The sequence below is a fragment of the Podarcis raffonei genome, chromosome 3, assembly GCF_027172205.1.
Source record: "Podarcis raffonei isolate rPodRaf1 chromosome 3, rPodRaf1.pri, whole genome shotgun sequence".
Taxonomy (NCBI): Eukaryota; Metazoa; Chordata; class Lepidosauria; order Squamata; family Lacertidae; genus Podarcis; species Podarcis raffonei.
In genome coordinates this window covers 30,882,559-30,901,341 of record NC_070604.1, presented here as the reverse complement: position 1 = coordinate 30,901,341, position 18,783 = coordinate 30,882,559, and positions in this window count along the sequence as shown.

The following is an 18,783-nucleotide window of genomic DNA, read 5'->3' as shown; positions in this document are numbered from 1 at the left end:
AACGTTTAATGATTTATTATGTTTTTATATATATTGGAAGCCACCCGGAGTGGCTGGGTCAAACCAGTCAGATGGACAGGGTGTAAATATTATTATTATTATTATTATTATTATTATTATTATTAGACACCCCTATTTTCATCGGAGAAATGTTGGAGGGTACAAGTCAAATGTCTCGGGACAAACCTGCTTGCTAGCCATTTCTTCTGTTTGGGCTTTTTGTTTTTGCTCTTATTACAGCTCCAGTTATTATATGTAATGTATTTGCTTGGCTTGGTGTGATGTTCAGTACGCCAAGTTGGCTAGAGTTCACAATTCACTGCAAGCTCTTTGGGGATCTATGGAGAACACCCAGGCAACACGCTTGAGTTGAGAGAGTGGGCAGGAAGGTTGATCAATGCCCCTCCCCTGCAACTCTGGGCTCTTGGTTCATTCAACCTTTGTATCAACCCTGGATATTCCAGATTACGAAAACATACTCTCTCTGAAGCAGCTTGGAAATGTGCCATATGCAATTTGAAGAACGGGGAGGCAGCTGGATTCTAAGGAGACAACTAAACAACAACAAAAAGCAACAAAAAAAACATCAAATAGGCCACCGGAAAGCAGTAATAAAAACAGGAACTCCTGCAATAGATTGTGGCAGCTCTGGGGCTAATTAGCAGTGATGCTGAAACACTTGGCAAAATGGATTAGACTTAGATGTGGTCCTGCAAATGAGACTTACAGAAGTGATCAAAAAGTTTCTGAACAAAAGTAACCCTGAGCACATATCATTACTGCATATCCCTTTTCTATGACCTAACTGCATGACTATCATAAGACACAACAGCCTGCTAGCTCTGGTGAGTAACCTGTCTCTGCTGTCTACTGACACCACAAACAGTTCCTTACGTTATCAGGAGCTGCAAATGTTGATTATTGGATCTTACATCCAGCACTGTGTGCACACAACATTGCTGTTTGGTGCGTATCCCCTCAAATGAGCTTTAGCCTGAGAGGTAAAATGTAAGCCACATTCGCTTTGCAGTGAAGCTGAGGTGTGTACATTGGAAACAGCTATTGCACACACGTAGGTGACAGTTTAAAGCAGGCATAGGCAAATTCCGGCTCTCCAGATGTTTTGGGACTACAATTCCCATCATCCCTAGCTTACAGGACTAGTGGTCAGGGATGATGGGAGTTGTAGTCCCAAAACATCTGGAGGGCTGGAGTTTGCCTATGCCTGGTTTAAAGAATAGGGTTTCAGGGTTGTGGGGCTTGAAGGAGCAGGGAAACCAAACAGGCAATGTGCATCTGATGAAGACATCTGGTGTGTACAGTGATGTGCAAATGTGACTTGAAAGGACCTCACTGTGCTTTAAGCCACTAGTGCAATGGTTCTCAAGCTTTTTTTCTCTGGGATGATTTTGTTTTTAATTGATAAGAAATACATTGGGGGGGGGGACAACTCCCAGCAGTGCTTGACTTATAACATAGAACACAGCTACTTTACAATGCGATCAGGGGACATCCAGAAACTATAAAGCAATGCAGCTGCATACAAAACATGAATTATTCCCCAAATACAATATAGCTAGCCCTTGAATTGTCACACCATAACTTGCCATCCTCTCTCACCCTTTGAGGACCACTGCTCTATTGTGTACGCAGACCATGTTCGCATGTTACTAAGGAACTGAGCTGAGCCAGTTGCCAAACTTGTGGATTCCTGGAGACAAATGAGCAAATGCCATTTCCGAGCCAAAATTACATTTCTCGCTGCTGTGCGAGAGGAACGGAGGGCATACACTGCTGCTTCGGGGTTGCAAGGAAGGAAGTCCCCGTTTTCATCCTTTACCCCTTGCAGGAAGGAACTGAGTGGCTGGCATCGTTCTCTGGCTAGCTGCACGAAATTCCACAGCCCCATTGTTTCCCCTGTCTGCTTCTTTAACAGTGGTAGTAGGAATTAATAAAGCAAGTGGATGTCTGTATGTAGGCCAGTGGTGGAGAATATGCCTTGCATTCAGAAGGTTCAATCGCTGGCATCTGCAGGCAGGGCTGGAAAAGATCCCTGTCTGGAGAGACGCAACTAGTCAGCATGGGCAATGTTGAGCTGGGTGAACCAGACTGTTGCTGTTTTGGTGGGTGGGATTCAATCACACAGCAGCAAATTCAGGTTGTTCAGCTAAAACTGGTTGGATGTTCTTGCACAAAAAAATGCCCCCAATGAGACTACATCAATAAGAAAAAAGTGAAGGGGAACTGCTGGAACATGTGATGTTATCTATGTTGGACTCCCATCAGCCCTAGCCAGCAATGACCAATGATTAGAGATGATAGGAGTTGTAGTTTAGGGAAGTTTTTAATGTTTGATGTTTTATTGTATTTTTAATATTCTGATGGAAGCTGCCCAGAGTGGCTGGAGAAACCCAGCCAGATGGGCAGGGTATGAATAAAAAATTATTATTATTATATTATTATTAGTCTAGCAACATATGGAAAGTCATAGGTTTTCCCTACCCCTCATCTAACACTTCATTCTACTATGCCTCTGCATCAGGTTCCTATATACAGTTGCTCTCATTGAGGAGAAAAGGAGGTTTGTTGAAGATGAACCCTGTGTGTGTGTGTGTTTTAGTCTTTTAGTCATTCAATTGTGTCTGACTCTTTATGACCCCATGGACCAGAGCACACCAGGCACTCCTGTCTTCCACTGCCTCCTGCAGTTTGGTCAAACTCATGCTGGTAGCACTGTCCAACCATCTCGTCCTCTGTCATCCCCTTCTCCTTGTACCCACCATCTTTCCCAACATCAGGGTCTTTTCCAGGGAGTCGAGTCTTCTCATGCGGTAGCCAAAGTATTGGAGCCTCAGCTTCAGGATCTGTCTTTCCAGTGAGCACTCAGGGCTGATTTCCTTCAGAATGGATAGGTTTGATCTTGCAGTCCATGGGACTCTCAAGCGTCTCCTCCAGCACCATAATTCAAAAGAATCAATTCTTCGGCGATCAGCCTTCTTTATGGTCCAGCTCTCACTTCCATACATCACTACACTCTCTCTCTCTCTCTCTCTATCTATCTATCTATCTATCTATCTATCTATCTATCTCTATATATAAGGTAAAGGTACCCCTGCCCGTACGGGCCAGTCTTGACAGACTCTGGGGTTGTGCGCCCATCTCACTCAAGAGGCCGGGGGCCAGCGCTGTCTGGAGACACTTCCGGGTCACGTGGCCAGCGTGACAAAGCTGCATCTGGCGAGCCAGCGCAGCACACGGAAACGCCGTTTACCTTCCCGCCAGTAAGCGGTCCCTATTTATCTACTTGCACCCGGGGGTGCTTTCGAACTGCTAGGTTGGTAGGCGCTGGGACCGAGCAGCGGGAGCGCACCCCGCCACGGGGATTCGAACCGCCGACCTTTCGATCAGCAAGCCCTAGGCGCTGAGGCTTTTACCCACAGCGCCACCCGCGTCCCATCTCTATATATAGTTACTGATAAATTGTAAAACCAAAGTGGAGATTCTACAACATGCTTTGCATGCCCAAGGTGGTTTACACATTGTATATATGAAACCTTTAGAACACCCATCCGAATTCCAGGGAGTCAATAGGTTAAATGTTTTGAAAGGGAGCAAGTTAGAGCAAGACGGTGACTGGCTCAAGCACATCCCAAAGGAAAACCTTTACCTTATACTTTCTCTGGATATTTTCTTTCTTTGTGTTTTTAATATTATGCAACAGCAGATGTATTAGAGCTTACATGACTGGGCTTGAAGCAAGGATCAGCTATATCTGCAACTATATCTTTTGAATCTGGAGCTCAAATTCTTTGAGGATTAAGGGATGGTGTGTGTGTGTGGCGGGGAATAATAACGAGACACAGCTATAATTGTTATTAAAATTTCTTACATACTAACCCCTATTTGGCTGTAACCAGCCTTATGCTCAGAGTAGACTCACTGAAATCACAAACCCTACAAGTGTCCCTATTTTCCATCCCTGATTTAGAGAAGCCATCCCCATTTCTGATTCAATCCCAGAATGTCCCACTTTTTCTTAGGTTGTCTCTATTTTCATTGGATAAATGTTGGAGAGTATGGAGTTATCCAACCCCCAAGCCATCTGAAGTATAGGGAAGTTTTTTTAATGTTTAAGGTATTATTATGTTTTATATACCGGTATGTTGGAAGCTGCCCAGAATGGCTGGGGCAACCCAGCAAGAGGTGTGGGCAATAAATAGTAAAATGATCATTATGGAATGGGACGTCCCTATTTTCATTGGAGAAATGTTGGAGGGTATGAAATCAATGGGACTTTAAGTTAGACATTGCATCTCTAAGCATGATTAAGTCTGGATAAACTCTATGGTATGGATGTGCATCCAGCTGTGCATCTAGATCAAGCTTCCTCAAGCTCGGCCCTCCAGATGCTTTGAGACTACAGTTCCCATCATCCCTGACCACTGGTCCTGCTAGGTAGGGATCATGGGAATTGTAGGCCAAAAACATCTGGAGGGCTGAGTTTGACGAAACCTGTTCTAGATGCATGGCCCAGTCCATATTGTTGCAAAAGCCCTGTGCCTGTCCCTCTCCCCTCTCTCTGGGGACTGTTGTGCATGAAGAAATAGGGTTTATTTACCCATTTATACCTTCCGTCTGCCTGGAGGTGGTCAACAACTTTCCAAAATATATAGCAGATCTACTCACTTGCACCATGACTACATCATGGCACAAATCTACACTGGCCCTGGACCTAGAATTTCCTTCCCATTGAGTTCAGAAGGAGGGGAAAATAAATTTAAAAATAGCTCCCCTTTGCATCAATGATCACCCCATCCATTTCACCACAAATAAGTATGGGATATGGTACAAGCCAGCACCCCATCACAGCACCACCAAAATAGCTGCTGGAGTGACCAGTTGGTAACCCCTCTGACTGTGAATGTTGGTAACCAACCTGACTATGTTGGTTATGCAGCCTGGAACTGTAGAACATATGGAGAACCTGGCTGCCTATGGAAAGACTGCATACCAGATATGAGTGCAACAGCTGGAGTCCAGTAACATCAAGAGGGCCACAGCTTCCTCACCATTGCTTTAGTACAGACCTATTATGGAATGCAGTCCAGGTTTCTCAAGTGGGTTGTGTTTCAGAGCCCTGGCCATCAGCCCCAGCCAGCCTGGCCAATGGTTAAGGATAAAGAGAGTTCTGTTCCAGCAACATCTGGAGGGTGCTGGGTTCATCATTCCTCATGTGGAGCGAAGCTGACAATGCATCTGGAAATAAGATGTAATGAAAGAGACAAATGTGTGCAAAGTTTCTGGTTAAAAACAGGCAGGGTAAATAATCTCCACGTCCAAGTCAAGACAGCAATTTCCAGAAAGGCATCCAGTTCCCCAAGGGATTCTGGTTTATTTATCATTCAACTCCATCTCTTGAATTAAGTCAGTTTATGCTCCGTGACATTTTGCAGTGGAAAATGAACAATATGAACATCCCCAATCTTTCTTGGCTCTAGGGACGAAGCTAGTTGCAGCTGCAGGAACTTTCGCAGATTTGTCTTGAGAACTAGCTCTGGCTCTCCAAGTCAAAGGAGGCCATGCATTTTACAGAGGAAAACACCAGCTAAATGGCAGGAGGTCAACAGAGCATTACATGGGCATGGGAAGGGGAGGAAGAGGGAGTTAAGGGAGAAGGAGTTAAATTTAAAAGGGGGTTTCCAAAATAAATGACCCCAAGCGTGTGGCATGTGGCAGGTGAAGGGTGCAGTGTTTTGATGTGCATGAGAAGCTGGAGTTTCCAATCAATTGACATCATCAGTGGACATGATCCAGCCAATGTTTAAATCCTATTGGCTTCAGAGAGAGAGAGAGAGAGAGAGAGAGAGAGAGAGAGAGAGAGAGAGAGAGCTAGCTAAGCGCAAGTTGTACTTGTCACTTTGCAAGGGAGGGATATCTCATGCTACATATCATTAGAGTTAAGAGTGTTAAGTAAGCTCTTAGGTCTAACTCTTTCATGAACTGGCAAGGCATCTATGATCAGACCTCAAGGCCAGCTGCACCTGCAGAAACCCCTCTTTGGATCATGGCCACAGTGCTGGCAGAGGGGGCTCTTTGCCCTGGTTCCAATCCTGCCCCTACTACACAAACCAAATAATACCTTTTGGGAGAAAATGGCATATTCTTACACTTGAAGACCATCCTCTTCCAAAGTTGCTCCTGGTAGCAATTTATACTTAAACCTACCTTACAGATTATAGGCCAAGAGAAAAGTCACTTAATTCACAGGACGGCATCCCAAGAACCCTAGGTAAATGTGCAAGTTGTCTAACCGTCAGTTCCGTCAGAGCAATTTTCACCCTGTACATTAACAGGGTATGGATCCTGTATACAGATCATATGCACGTATAGCTTTTGTGTGCTATGTACAGGTTTAGTTCAATGCACATGGGTAGTAGAGCCAGTGGGAACAACCCCATCCATCCCACAATATGTGCTGAGCATACACAGCTACAGTAGCTTGGTTTTTCATTCACCATGCCACTCCCGTCCTGCCATGGCTGTTTCCCAACAGTTCTAGTAATTAAAAGTGTGTTGGTACAAAACAACAACACACCCAATCATGACATCTGATGGAGAACACTACATAGAAGCATATGAAAAGCCCCCTTTTAATACTGTCTTTGCCACACAGAGTTATTCAGCCCCATCCTGGCACCTTAGGAAAAGCTGTTTGGCCTCTTTGCCCCTGCAACTTCATCTCTTAAATTGGATTAATCATCCTGACGCTTCTCACCCCAAGTGATGTGAGATTAGTTGGCTTGCAAAAGACCTAGCTAATTGCTTGCTCCATATTTAGCTATACTGCTGCTATTCCCTCTAACATCCTGGCCAGCAACTGCAACATATTTTGGCTTTGTTAACTGATGCTGTAAGCCCAGTATCCAGCCAGAGACTTTGATCAACACTCTAAGAAACTCACTTTTAACACATGTGTCCTAGATGTTTGGCATTGATAGAAGTCCTTTCCTGATCTTCTTGAAGCAAGGAGAACAACTCATCAAGGAAGAATGTGGGGTCCTGAGTTGTGTGTGCAGGATACCTGCTATTTTGTCCATCTGCACCATTCTAGTTCGACTTCTGACAATGTGAAATGCAGCAATATGTGACTGTCTGACTATAAATACTGGTACTCTGTGACCTATATGAATGAGCTTCTCTACAAAAAACACTGCTTATTGGAAGACACCATTCAGAGGTAGAAGACCTAGTAGGAACACAAAGCATCAGGGATGCTTCAGGGTAGTTAACTTTTTAAGGGGATTTTTTCTGCTTCTGTTTTTGTTTGTTTTTGTTTAATATCCTGATCACATGCATCCTTACTTGGAAGCAAGCTCCACACAAACAACAGGCCTTGGTCCCATATAATTATGCAGAGAATTGCAAGCTTGATCTGCAGCTATTATGGCCCTGGGGCTCTCCATTGCAAGGGGAAAAAATCTGCTTTGTTTACTAAAGGGCTGTCAGGTCATGTACAGAAATGGCTCGCTGAATGGGGCACAGTGACTACGCTAGCTTCCGGGCAGCTGAGTCAGTGTTACCTATCAGCAGGGCAAGAAGCGAGGGAACAGGGAGCTGTTCTGCGCAGTGCAAGAGCACCAGCAGGAGTGCTGGATTGGTTCTGCTGATGTAGTTGCACCACGCTGACCACCCCACCACCTTGCCCCTCTCCCTCCTGGTAAGCAAAAGTGAGCCATCTGCCTTGGGAGGTGGTGGGGCATTCCTGAAAAAAGAATCCCCCCCCCCGTTGAGTCTTCAGTTTTTACCAGAAAAGAAAATTGTACAAGCAAACCAAATTCAGCATTTATACATCAGATATATTGGGCGGCAGCCTAGAAAGTGTGTGCTGAGACTTTACAATTGCTTTTATTTCTTTTCCACTGGGTTAGTAAGGCTGCAACAGGAGATTAGCCTTATATAGCTATATTGGAAGGGACACGGGTGGCGCTGTGGGTTAAACCACAGAGCCTAGGACTTGCCGATCAGAAGGTCAGTGGTTCGAATCCCTACGACGGGGTGAGCTCCCGTTGCTCGGTCCCTGCTCCTGCCAACCTAACAGTTCGAAAGCACATCAAAGTGCAAGTAGATAAATAGGTACCGCTCCGGCAGGAAGGTAAATGGTGTTTCCGTGCGCTGCTCTGGTTCGCCAGAAGCGGCTTAGTCATGCTGGTCACATGACCCGGAAGCTGTATGCCGGCTCCCTTGGCCAATAAAGCGAGATGAGCGCCGCAACCCCAGAGTCGGTCATGACTGGACCTAATGGTCAGGGGTCCCTTTACCTTTTTATCTATATTAGGGGGTGGTAGATTGATCCCTCAAACCTGCAGAAAAATGCACAAGCAAATTTACAATTGCCTGACTGTCTGCTTTTGCACCTTCCTTGGGCAGGGAAACTATCTTAGTGCATGCCCTGTTAGGAGAACAGGTCTACCCATGAGGCAGGGTGAAGTACCTGCCTCAGGCAGCAGAAGTGCAAGAGGCAAAATTCCACCCGCTCCACCACTGACAGAATGCTTGCCCTCTCACTGTCTATTGCAAGACGGGTAAAAAGAGAGGAGTGCTGTTTGCGAGCGGACTAAATGGGATAAGAAGGTCTAAAAACCTATATTCCTTTTTATAAAAAAACTCAATTTTATTAAAGGTTCTCAATGTATACAACAAAAACCCAACAAAGCTGATACAGTGGTACCTCGGGTTAAGTACTTAATTCGTTCCGGAGGTCTGTTCTTAACCTGAAGCTGTTCTTAACCTGAAGCACCACTTTAGCTAGTGGGGCCTCCTGCTGCCGCCGCGCCGCCAGAGCATGATTTCTGTTCTCATCCTGAAGCAAAGTTCTTAACCTGAAGCACTATTTCTGGGTTAGCAGAGTCTGTAACCTGAAGCGTCTGTAACCTGAAGTGGATGTAACCCGAGGTACCACTGTATGTAAAGAGAACAAAATAATAAAAAAGAATAAAAAGCAAAGAAGGAAAAAGAAACACACCCACAGAAACACAAAATTTTATATTCTATCTACCTTCTATCTTAATACTCCTTTCGCAAAGATCCACATCTTCCCACCTGGGAAAGCTCCCATCTTTCTCAGCCTCACACGCTGAGAAAAATCACACAGATGTCTTCTATCAATCTTCTCTCCGTATGTATCTTCGTATATCATTTATAATCATACTTATAGGTAATGTTATTTAACATTAATAAAAAAACTATCAACAACTAAATAAGAATAAAAAGAAACAAAGAAGAAAGAGAAAAATAGGTACTTCCACTCTTCTATCTGCCAATTACTGTTCTTTCCAATATTTAGCATATTCACTTCACAATAACTCCTAGCTGTAGTTGGTGTACAGCTTTTTGGCATCCGCTAATGGTATTTCTTCAAGTTCCCTGTATTCCTAATGCTATGCTGCTGCTTGACTTGTTGTCAAATTTAAACTTTACGGCTGGGGGCTCCGTTCTGCTGGAGATTGAGCTTAGCCCCATGTTTTGAATCCAGGCACCCAACTGATTCTTTTATTTACCCCACACATGTGGGCCACAGGGATTCATATTTTCGTCCCACTGAGTGCATGTGGACCACATACAGAAAACAAGTGCTCAGTCTCCATGGATTCTGATAAAATGCCATGTGAATGCAACCTTAGAGTTATTCCCTCTTCAATGGCCCTAAGGCTGAGTGGCTTTTTCTTAAATGCTGTCACTGACGTATTCCTTTCAAATACTGCTGAGTTGTGTTTTTAGCATTTCCATGCTTCATTATTTACAGCTTCATTATTTGTGTGGGAACGAGCAAAGATTACCCAGATTACTGGAAAAACTTGTTCTGTGTGAGAAAGCCGCACGGTTAGAAACCACAGCAAAAAATATTTCGGGAGGGAACTTCAGCTTAGGTGCAGAAATGTTCTATTTGAAGATAGTTCAGATATTCCTGTGGAAATAAAATATAGGAAGAGCTGTTTATTATTTCTGCTCTTTGGTCAGAACTCATCAGTTCTAACATCACATCTGCCTGGAAAATGGGGGAGAATGGTGGTTTCATTGAACAACGTATCAAAAGATATACTTGATTTATTTTACAGCTGGGTGAGGTGGTTTTAGCGAGAGCCCTTGGGAAATCCAAGTGGTTTCACAAATACAGCCTTCAGACCATCATTTAATTATTATTGAAAACTCTTTAGACCAAACCCTTGGTATTGACAAATGCATAAATCCTTAAACTAGCCAATATGAAGACATACAGTGGTGGGTTTTGTGTTTAGAAGATTCCCACATTGTGAGGAGTAAGGCTGGGAAAAGGAATTCAATTCAGTAATAGATTATATGGGACTGGCAGAAATGACCGGCAGAATCCGAGACCAGGGAAAAGAGACGGCGGAAGAAGATTGGAAGAAATTTAAGGACTATCTTAAGAAACATTGTAAAATTATTGAATGTTAGAACGATGTTGATTTTGAAATTAAGGGGTTTTTAGCTGTAATGATTATGTAATTAAGAAAAGAAAGGTCAAAAACTACATAGAAATTAGGGGAAGGATTTGCTGAATTGAACTAATTAGAGATTGGAATACAGAGAGGGGAGGTATGAGGAGGTCGGGAAAGTAAGTTTTATGAATATAGGGGATTGAAATTATATTTGTTGTTGTATGTGTTTTGTATGTATTTTTGTTGTTTCTGTTTGTTCTTTTGTTTTTTCTATTTTATATAAATCTTTAAAACTTGAATAAATATCTTATAAAAAAGAAAAGAAAACATAGGGCAGAAAAGAAAATTAAGATGTGCAGTAGAACCAGGAAGACGTTGCTTTAATTGAAACAAAAAGTTTTATTACCAAACTAGTTTGTATAAAACACAGTTATACATGATTTTTGTAAGTTTGTAATAAAACAGTGTGAAAAGGCAAAAAAAAAAAAGGAATTCAATTCAGTTCACGTTTAAAGCCAAATTGATCCAATTCACAGCTTGAGTACTGAAACGCATCCACCATTCGAATTTTGTGATGCAGTTTTCCAACCAATTAATATTTACAAAAATGCATCTATTGGGTAAAAGTGTGCATAAACATAAACATATTAGTTTAAAAATGCATTATATTAGGATAAATGGCTTGCAAATAACATGTACATTTGTTGAAACTGCATGTTAAAATGTGTTTATTAGGATAAATTTGCACTAAAAATCTGAAGAATTTTCGTGGGGACTTTTCGAAAGAAAACTTGCCTCCATTTGGGTACATGCTTTGCAAATCACCACTCTTAATCAATGTACATCTGCATTTATGTGGACCAGCGAGAATATGAAAAAAGGGGGGGAACGGAGATGTAAAGTGTTAAACTGTACACACATCAATTCTGAAAGTAATTTAAGAAATTCTTCAAGTCGAAACAGAAAGCAAGAAGAGCTGGATGCACAACACAGCAATGTTGGAATTCGATCTGCCCATCTCTGACTTCCATAGATTTGACGCCGTTGGGTATATAGATAGATTTTCATGAGTCACTCACCCATTACTATGCACTCTTACTGAATGAAAAATAGTAACAGACTGTGCAGAAGTTATACACCAGTTCCTCCTGGTGGTAGAAGCAAATTCTGCACCTTTTATTCTTGCAGTTAGAATTTTCGGATGCCTGGGCAGGCGTCTCTCCTTCCATGGTTCTAAAAAGAGCTGCACAAAAGATAAACTGTATGGCATTGTATGATTCAGACTAAAACAGCAGCAGTTCTTCCAATGTACGTATTACATATTATCTGTCAGCAAGGACCTTCTGCATTTTGTACAGGACAAAAGGGTAGTCTCTATCAGCGCCATTTCTAGGGAACGCAAAATCTGACATCAGAAATAGCAATATTCAAAATCAAGTGGGGGAACTTTCTGACCTTCCAGAGCGCACTGTAAACGACATTAAACTAGCCGTTCCACAGCAAAGGAAATTCAAGGAGAGACTGCTTCTAGTTAACTTCTGAACCTTGTTAATGTCATCTAGAAAACAGAGCAAGACATTTTTAAATGTACATTCCATTCATCGTGGCTCTTTCATTTGATTTACAGGTGCACAAACCAATTTATCCCTTTAGAATCTGTGACTCAGCTTGAGTTTATAGTATGGAATAATGGAATAAAGTTTGTTAAAATTGTTTTTTTCTGTGTGTACTTTTGGTCATGTGTCTTGCAGTTGGAAACATCATCGTGAGCCCAGATGGGAAATCAGTAAGTATTATCTCTCTCTCAGTAGGCTTAGGTGTTCAGAACAATGTTAGGAAGATGAATGAAGCTTGGCCTCATTCATAAAGTAGCTGAGGATGTCTTTGGTAGTTACTAGAAAGCGGGGAAACAGGGCTGAAATTTACGGCTTGCTATGCTTTGAATGAAATTTATGTGAAAATGATCTATAGATGGTACCTGACACCAAGTAAATTAGCAAAAATGTACAAGTCTGAGTCAGGTAATTGTTGGAAATGTAATTATATGAAAGGAACTTTCTATCCTATATGGTGGACCGGTAGAGTAGCTAAGGAATACTGGGAAATGAGTCATAATGAGTTGGGGGGGGGAATGTTTTAAAAAGACTAGTCTCAAGAAGCCAGAGGCTTTTATTCTAGGTATAATAGGTTCAGATGTTTTTATTTCCTTTTCTTTTATATGTCTGTATTTTGAAAATAAATAAATAGACTTTGGCAAAACCATTTGTGAGTGCTCATGGAACCCATCTATTATTACGTGGATAAATGTTTCCGATTAAAATGATTTGTATAAGTGTAGCATTTGTTTGGGGCCCTGAATTAAGGGTTTATTTCCATGAAGATGTTTCTGACAAAAAACAAGCACAGCAACAGGGTCTCCCTCAAACCTTTCCTTTTCAGTACTGTACGTTGTAACTGTGGTCTGCCAGGACCCTGTCTTCCTGGGCCAGATGGAAGTGGCCTGTCTGCCAGGCAGGGGGCAGGTCTGGTGAGACTCACAGCTGCTGGTTCCAGGCCAGAACAAGGTGGGCTCCGAGGCATAGGGAGCAGTGGGAGGTTCGCTCTAGGAGGCGAAGGCAGACAAGGACCCACGGCCTAGATAGGGCCCACTAGCTTGGGAAGGAGGTGAGGGTCACATGCCTCATCAAGCCAAGATGTTGGGGAAACCCAGCAAATGGGCAGGGTATTAATAATAATAATAATAATAATAATAATAATAATGCTGCAATCAACAGGCAAAGCCTAGGCCAGTTGCTAAAGCTAAAACACATGTGGTAAAATGAAAACACATGGGGTGCTACAAATCGTGGGGGTTTTGCTACAAAGCGGTACAAAGCAATTTCAAAACTTTGGCAGCAGTTTTCAGGGGATTGGACAACCTTAGTTTTTTTGGGTGACTGCATGAGCCCTGGGTTTGAGTGCCTATTGCTCCATTTGTGGGGTGCTACAAATTGTGGTGGTTTTGCTACAAAATGGTACAAAACGATTACAAAACTTCGAGACCGGTTTTGAGTGGATAGGACAATGTTGGGTTTTGGGGTGTTAACTAGGAACCCCCGGGTTTGACGCATCAATTACTCCATTTGTGGCACACTACAAAACACGGGGTTTTCGCTACAAAACACTTACAAAACTTTGGCACCAGTTTCAAGGGGATCCCAGATGTGAGGATTCTTGGTTAATGAAGTTTGCCCAGCACCTCTGTACACAACTTCCCAGGCCTTTTGGGAAGGTCACTTTGGTGCTGCTAACACAGCAGTTTGACTTCACCCCTGGAGCTGCACTCCATTGTCTCTCAAAACAGATGGATGCCAATGAGAATGGCAGGACTATCATCTCCCTCTGCCCTTCTGTCTGGCAGAGAAACAAGCTCAGCCTGTCAGCTCATCTTAACAATGAAAGCTCTGATTAAACCTCAGCACCCAAGAGTCTAGTGGGGGAAATCTGGCACCCAGGGATTGAGAGGATCCCTGTTCCCCCACCAACCCATACAATATTTTGAGATTGCTGAATACTGATATGGTTTGTTATGAGTGAGTGAAAAGCAAGATATATATCCTGATAATTTAGCACATAAAGCAGAATTAGTGTGTGGTCAGTGGACTGGTTCTTAATACTAATGTTTTCTTCCAGGCTTTTTGTATTCTTAAAAATAATAATTAATCAGAGTCAGGGGATAAAAAGCATGTCAATTCAAATTCATAGTTTTGGCTGATGAGTTAATTTTAGCAATGTGAAGATACAATTATCATATTAAGACAGTTAAGCTGGAAAGAAGTTAACATATCTGAATACCCAAATGATCTCTCTTTAGGGGACTATGCACCCGTCTCTCTTTGTTATGCCACCAATATCCTCTGGTTATTTTTTTGTGATTCACACATTAAATGTTTCAACTGCCAGGACCGGAATAAATTGAATAAATGTACTGGAAACAAGGAAGTCTTTCCTTTTCCTTTTCTATGAACTGACCAAGCTTGAGAGGCGATGCCATCCAAAATAATTGTTTCTTCTATTATAAATATTTTCAAGATCACAACTTCTAAGGATGTGGTTCATGTTCTCATTGATCTCTATAAAATGATGTTCCAGCCTTAAAGACACAGAAATACAAGCAATTATAATAAAAAAGTAGAGGCAGCTGGGCTTGCCCAGAAGAAAAATTCAAAAACAACATATAAGGGGAATACTTTTATTAGGCCAACCGAAATGTTACAAAATAGCATCCAAGCTTTCACGTTTTCCATATATCTTCATCAGGCTAGGTGGTAAATAAAACATTTGGGGTGGAATGTGAGGCGTGGGGGTTGGGTGGCGGGAAGCCATCCAATGAGCATCTAGTCACAGCCCAAAGATGGAATATGGGAGAAGGTAACAGACGTTCAAATTAGGCTCCACAACATGAAGGTTTCAGGCTGCACAGAAAGCTTCTGGGAAGAAGAAACACACCTTCCATACTCTTCCATGTTCATACTTAACTGAGGACAATTCAGTTTTTCTGGACTGTGCCAGGTAAATCGCTCCCTGGGTATGTCCTTGGCTCTCCTCAATCATAGTGTAAGATCCAGAGTCCATAGTTAGGACCTTTCTAGTCTCTCTCTCTCTCCTTTTATTTTTAGAGTTGTTTGTATGCCTCCTTCCTGATTTAATTCACAAAGTACTTTACGATTTAAAAAAAAGGAGAAAGAAATAATATGTACAACAACAAAACCAGCAGCATTTCAAATCAACCAACAGATTGCCCAGTGTTCTCAAAGTCTGGATGAAACAGGTAAGGTGCTTATTTTCCAGAAGGTAGTCAACGCTGGGGCTATCTTCCAGAAAACGGGCTAAACCCTACTCATCTTTCTCTTCTCTTTCCCTTATGCATGAAACCCATGTGCATTGGGTAAGGATAACCAATTCCTATGAGCCGCAAGCCGGCATGGTCAATTGTCCCTGTCTGTGACGGTATCTTTCAGATATCTGGAAGAAACTATTGCTTTGTTTTTATATAAGTCATTAAACCTTTGATAAATACAGGCATCGTGGAATCTTGATCATGAATGGAACCTAATTTCAGAGTAAGGAGAGTGACAATCAGTAGTGTGTCGCCACTGATGCATGGAGACTAGGTGGGCTCTGCAACTAGGCCTCTAAAACCCACACCATTTAGTAATAAAAGGTTATCAGGCTGCGTGGTGACGTGTACGGAATGCAGTCTTTTGTTCATCCAACAGCTTTCCTTGCTATTAACTTGCTTTCTTATTATTTATTTACAACATTTATTTAATGGTTCAGAATCTAAAACATCATTAAGTTTCTATCTTAGCGTAAAGTGTTGCGCTTGCACAAAACGATTTGCTTACATCAGTTTATTTATTTCTGCAAGCTTCCGAAGACCTGAGGAGACAACTCCATCATACACATAAGGTAAAGGTTAAGGGACCCCTGACCGTTAGGTCCAGTTGTAGACGACTCTGGTGTTGCGGGGCTCATCTCGCTTTAGGGAGCTGGCGTACAGCTTCCGGGTCATGGGGACAGCATGACTAAGCCGCTTCTGGCAAACCAGAGCAGCGCACGGAAATGCCGTTTACCTTCCCGCCGGAGCAGTGCCTATTTATCTACTTGCACTTTGATGTGCTTTCGAACTGCTAGGTTGGCAGGAGCAGGGACCGAGCAACGGGAGCTCACCCTGTTGTGGGGATTCGAACCACTGATCTTCTGATTGGCAAGTCCTACAAGCCCTAGCGTCTGTGGTTTAAATACACATGCATGGTCTAAATACACATACACATACACATACGGTCTGCAAATAGCATTATGGGTTGCATGTAAGCCTGCCTTCCGCAACTGGGTATTCACCAGATGTTTCGTATTACAATTCCCATTAGCCCTCTGGCCAGCAAGCCCAATGGTCAGGGACGATGGGAGTTGTAGGTAAAAACATTTGGGAAGCACTGACATACCCTCCAATATGCCCCAGGAGAAAACCAGGAGGCACAAGTGCACGGCCCCCCCAAAATGGGATGTCCTGATTAAATAGGGACTGCTGAGGGGTATGCACTAGGTCAGAGGTGGCTGGCTTATGCAGACTCACTGCTGAGGAATAAGCCTGTAAAGGCTTGTGAGAAACTCTTTTTATCACCAGACTAGAACCACACTGTTTGCCAAGGGCAAAATTGCTTCTCCTGCTACTCTGCAGCAGCAAAGAGATAAGCTGCTAATGAGACATTCCTCTCAGGAAAAAAAAAAGTGAATCACTTGTTTTCTCCTAGTCTAGCTAACATTTGTTTTCAGGGGACAAAGGCATATCCCATGAGCAGAGTAAAGAATACTTTGTTGCATGTGAAGGGATCTGCACGAAGTCTCAGCTCATCACCTTGAAGGACAAAGGTGACTTGGGAAAGGTAATGGATGAGGCCAGGCCCTGGATTAAGGTGGAGGGCTGCTATTATGCACCACCAGCCCACTGCCTGGCTTCTGCTAGAAACTGACCACAAAGCCATTGGGTGGATCTAAACACAGGAAAACACACACGCTATAAATAAGTCAGAAATTAGATCATTTTAACAAACAAACAAAAAACCCTATGGAAAATTGTGTTTCAAAATTTTGTGCTCTCTGGCGCCATCTGGTGTTGCATATTTATAGCGCATTCAAATTGGTGTCTCTTTACTAGTGTAGCTGAGTCCATTGTCTCTGAAGTCCTTGAAGAAATTCACACACTTGTGAAACTGCACCATCCTCTTCAAACACCAGGGTCAATGGAAAGCCTGCTCCCCCACCTTCCTTTGCAGAAATGAAAATAGCATGAAGCATCACCCTCAACTCACCTCATTTTCTGGAAGGTGATGGCTGTATGTTCATGAGTGTGGCTGCTGGCTATGCTAAACCATTAGCATCGGCGGCGGCAGATACATTCTATGTTTAAAATAATATTTTATTCCCTTGCTAATTATGCTATTTTAAATGTGCATAGTATACACACGGCCTTCCTTTGTAATGTCTTGTTTTGAAATCTTTTAAGATGACTTTAGTATCCTGTGAATTACGTTGCTTTGAATGTATGTTTTGCATTTGAGCTTCTTTTGCGCTGTTTCATTTTGGAACTTTTTATTCGATGTTTTAACGTGGGCTGCAGAGGGCTTTTGGATCCCCCCCCCCAATAAAGCGGTATAGAAATTAAACAAATGTATGAATGGCTGGATAAAACATCAGGCGCAAGTGAGGTGGCCTGGTGGCCCTTCAGACATAGGAGCCAACTCCTAGGGGCTGAGTTTCCCTCCCTCCCACCGGCAATAAAATATTTGAGGTGTGCATGTATCGTTTCATGTGATCAGTTATATGGGATGGGGCTTAATACTTTATTCAAGTTGGCAGCCCTGCCTCCTGGGCTACAACTCCTATCATTCCAGACCACTGGCATTGCTGGAACTGCAGTCTCTATTGTCAATCTCCAGTTTGCAGCCTGGACAACCCTTCTCAAGAAAAGGGATACTTAAAAAAAACACAACCTGCTAGATCAGACTGCAGATTGTTTTAGAAAGCGGCCATTTTCTTGAGAAGAGTTGTTCAGCTTGCAAACTGGAGCATATGACACTGTTGCTTGAAATCCTGCATATGCAGTGTGTGTGTGTGTGTGTGTGTGTGTGTGTGTGTCAGCAGCCAGTGTCATCTCTAAGTTTTCCCTCCTTGGCTTGCTGGACTCCCATCGGGGCTATGTGGCAGGCAAGGAAAAACATTAATGACAGCTGCAGGGAGAGAAACTCCCCATTTGGGGTGTCCTAGTTTGGTGTGGGGAAGGAAAACAAGGGGGTACTTGATAGAAAAGTACAGTGGCACCTCAGGATGCAAATGGGATCCATTCCGGAGCCCCGTGCACATCCTGAACAGAACGTAAGACGCGACTGCGCATCTGCGCGTACCATGTTTTGCCGCTTCCGCGCATGGCGCCATTGTGGGCTTGCTGATCAGAAGGTTGGAGGTTCTAATCCCCGCTCCTGCCCACCTAGCAGTTCAAAAGCACATCAAAGTGCAAGCAGATAAATAGGTACCACTCGGGCGGGAAGGTAAACAGCGTTTCCGTGCACTGCTCTGGTTCGCCAGAAGTGGCTTAGTCATGCTAGCCACATGACCCGGTGATAAATAGTGGGTAGACATAGGCAATTAAAGGAAAATATACTGAATTGGTAAAAAAAGACTTAAAACATTTACATTATTAAAACATTACGTACTCTAAACAAAGCTATAAAAGTACCCCAATGTACAAATAAAAACATTAAACAATACAATTCATAAGCTAAAA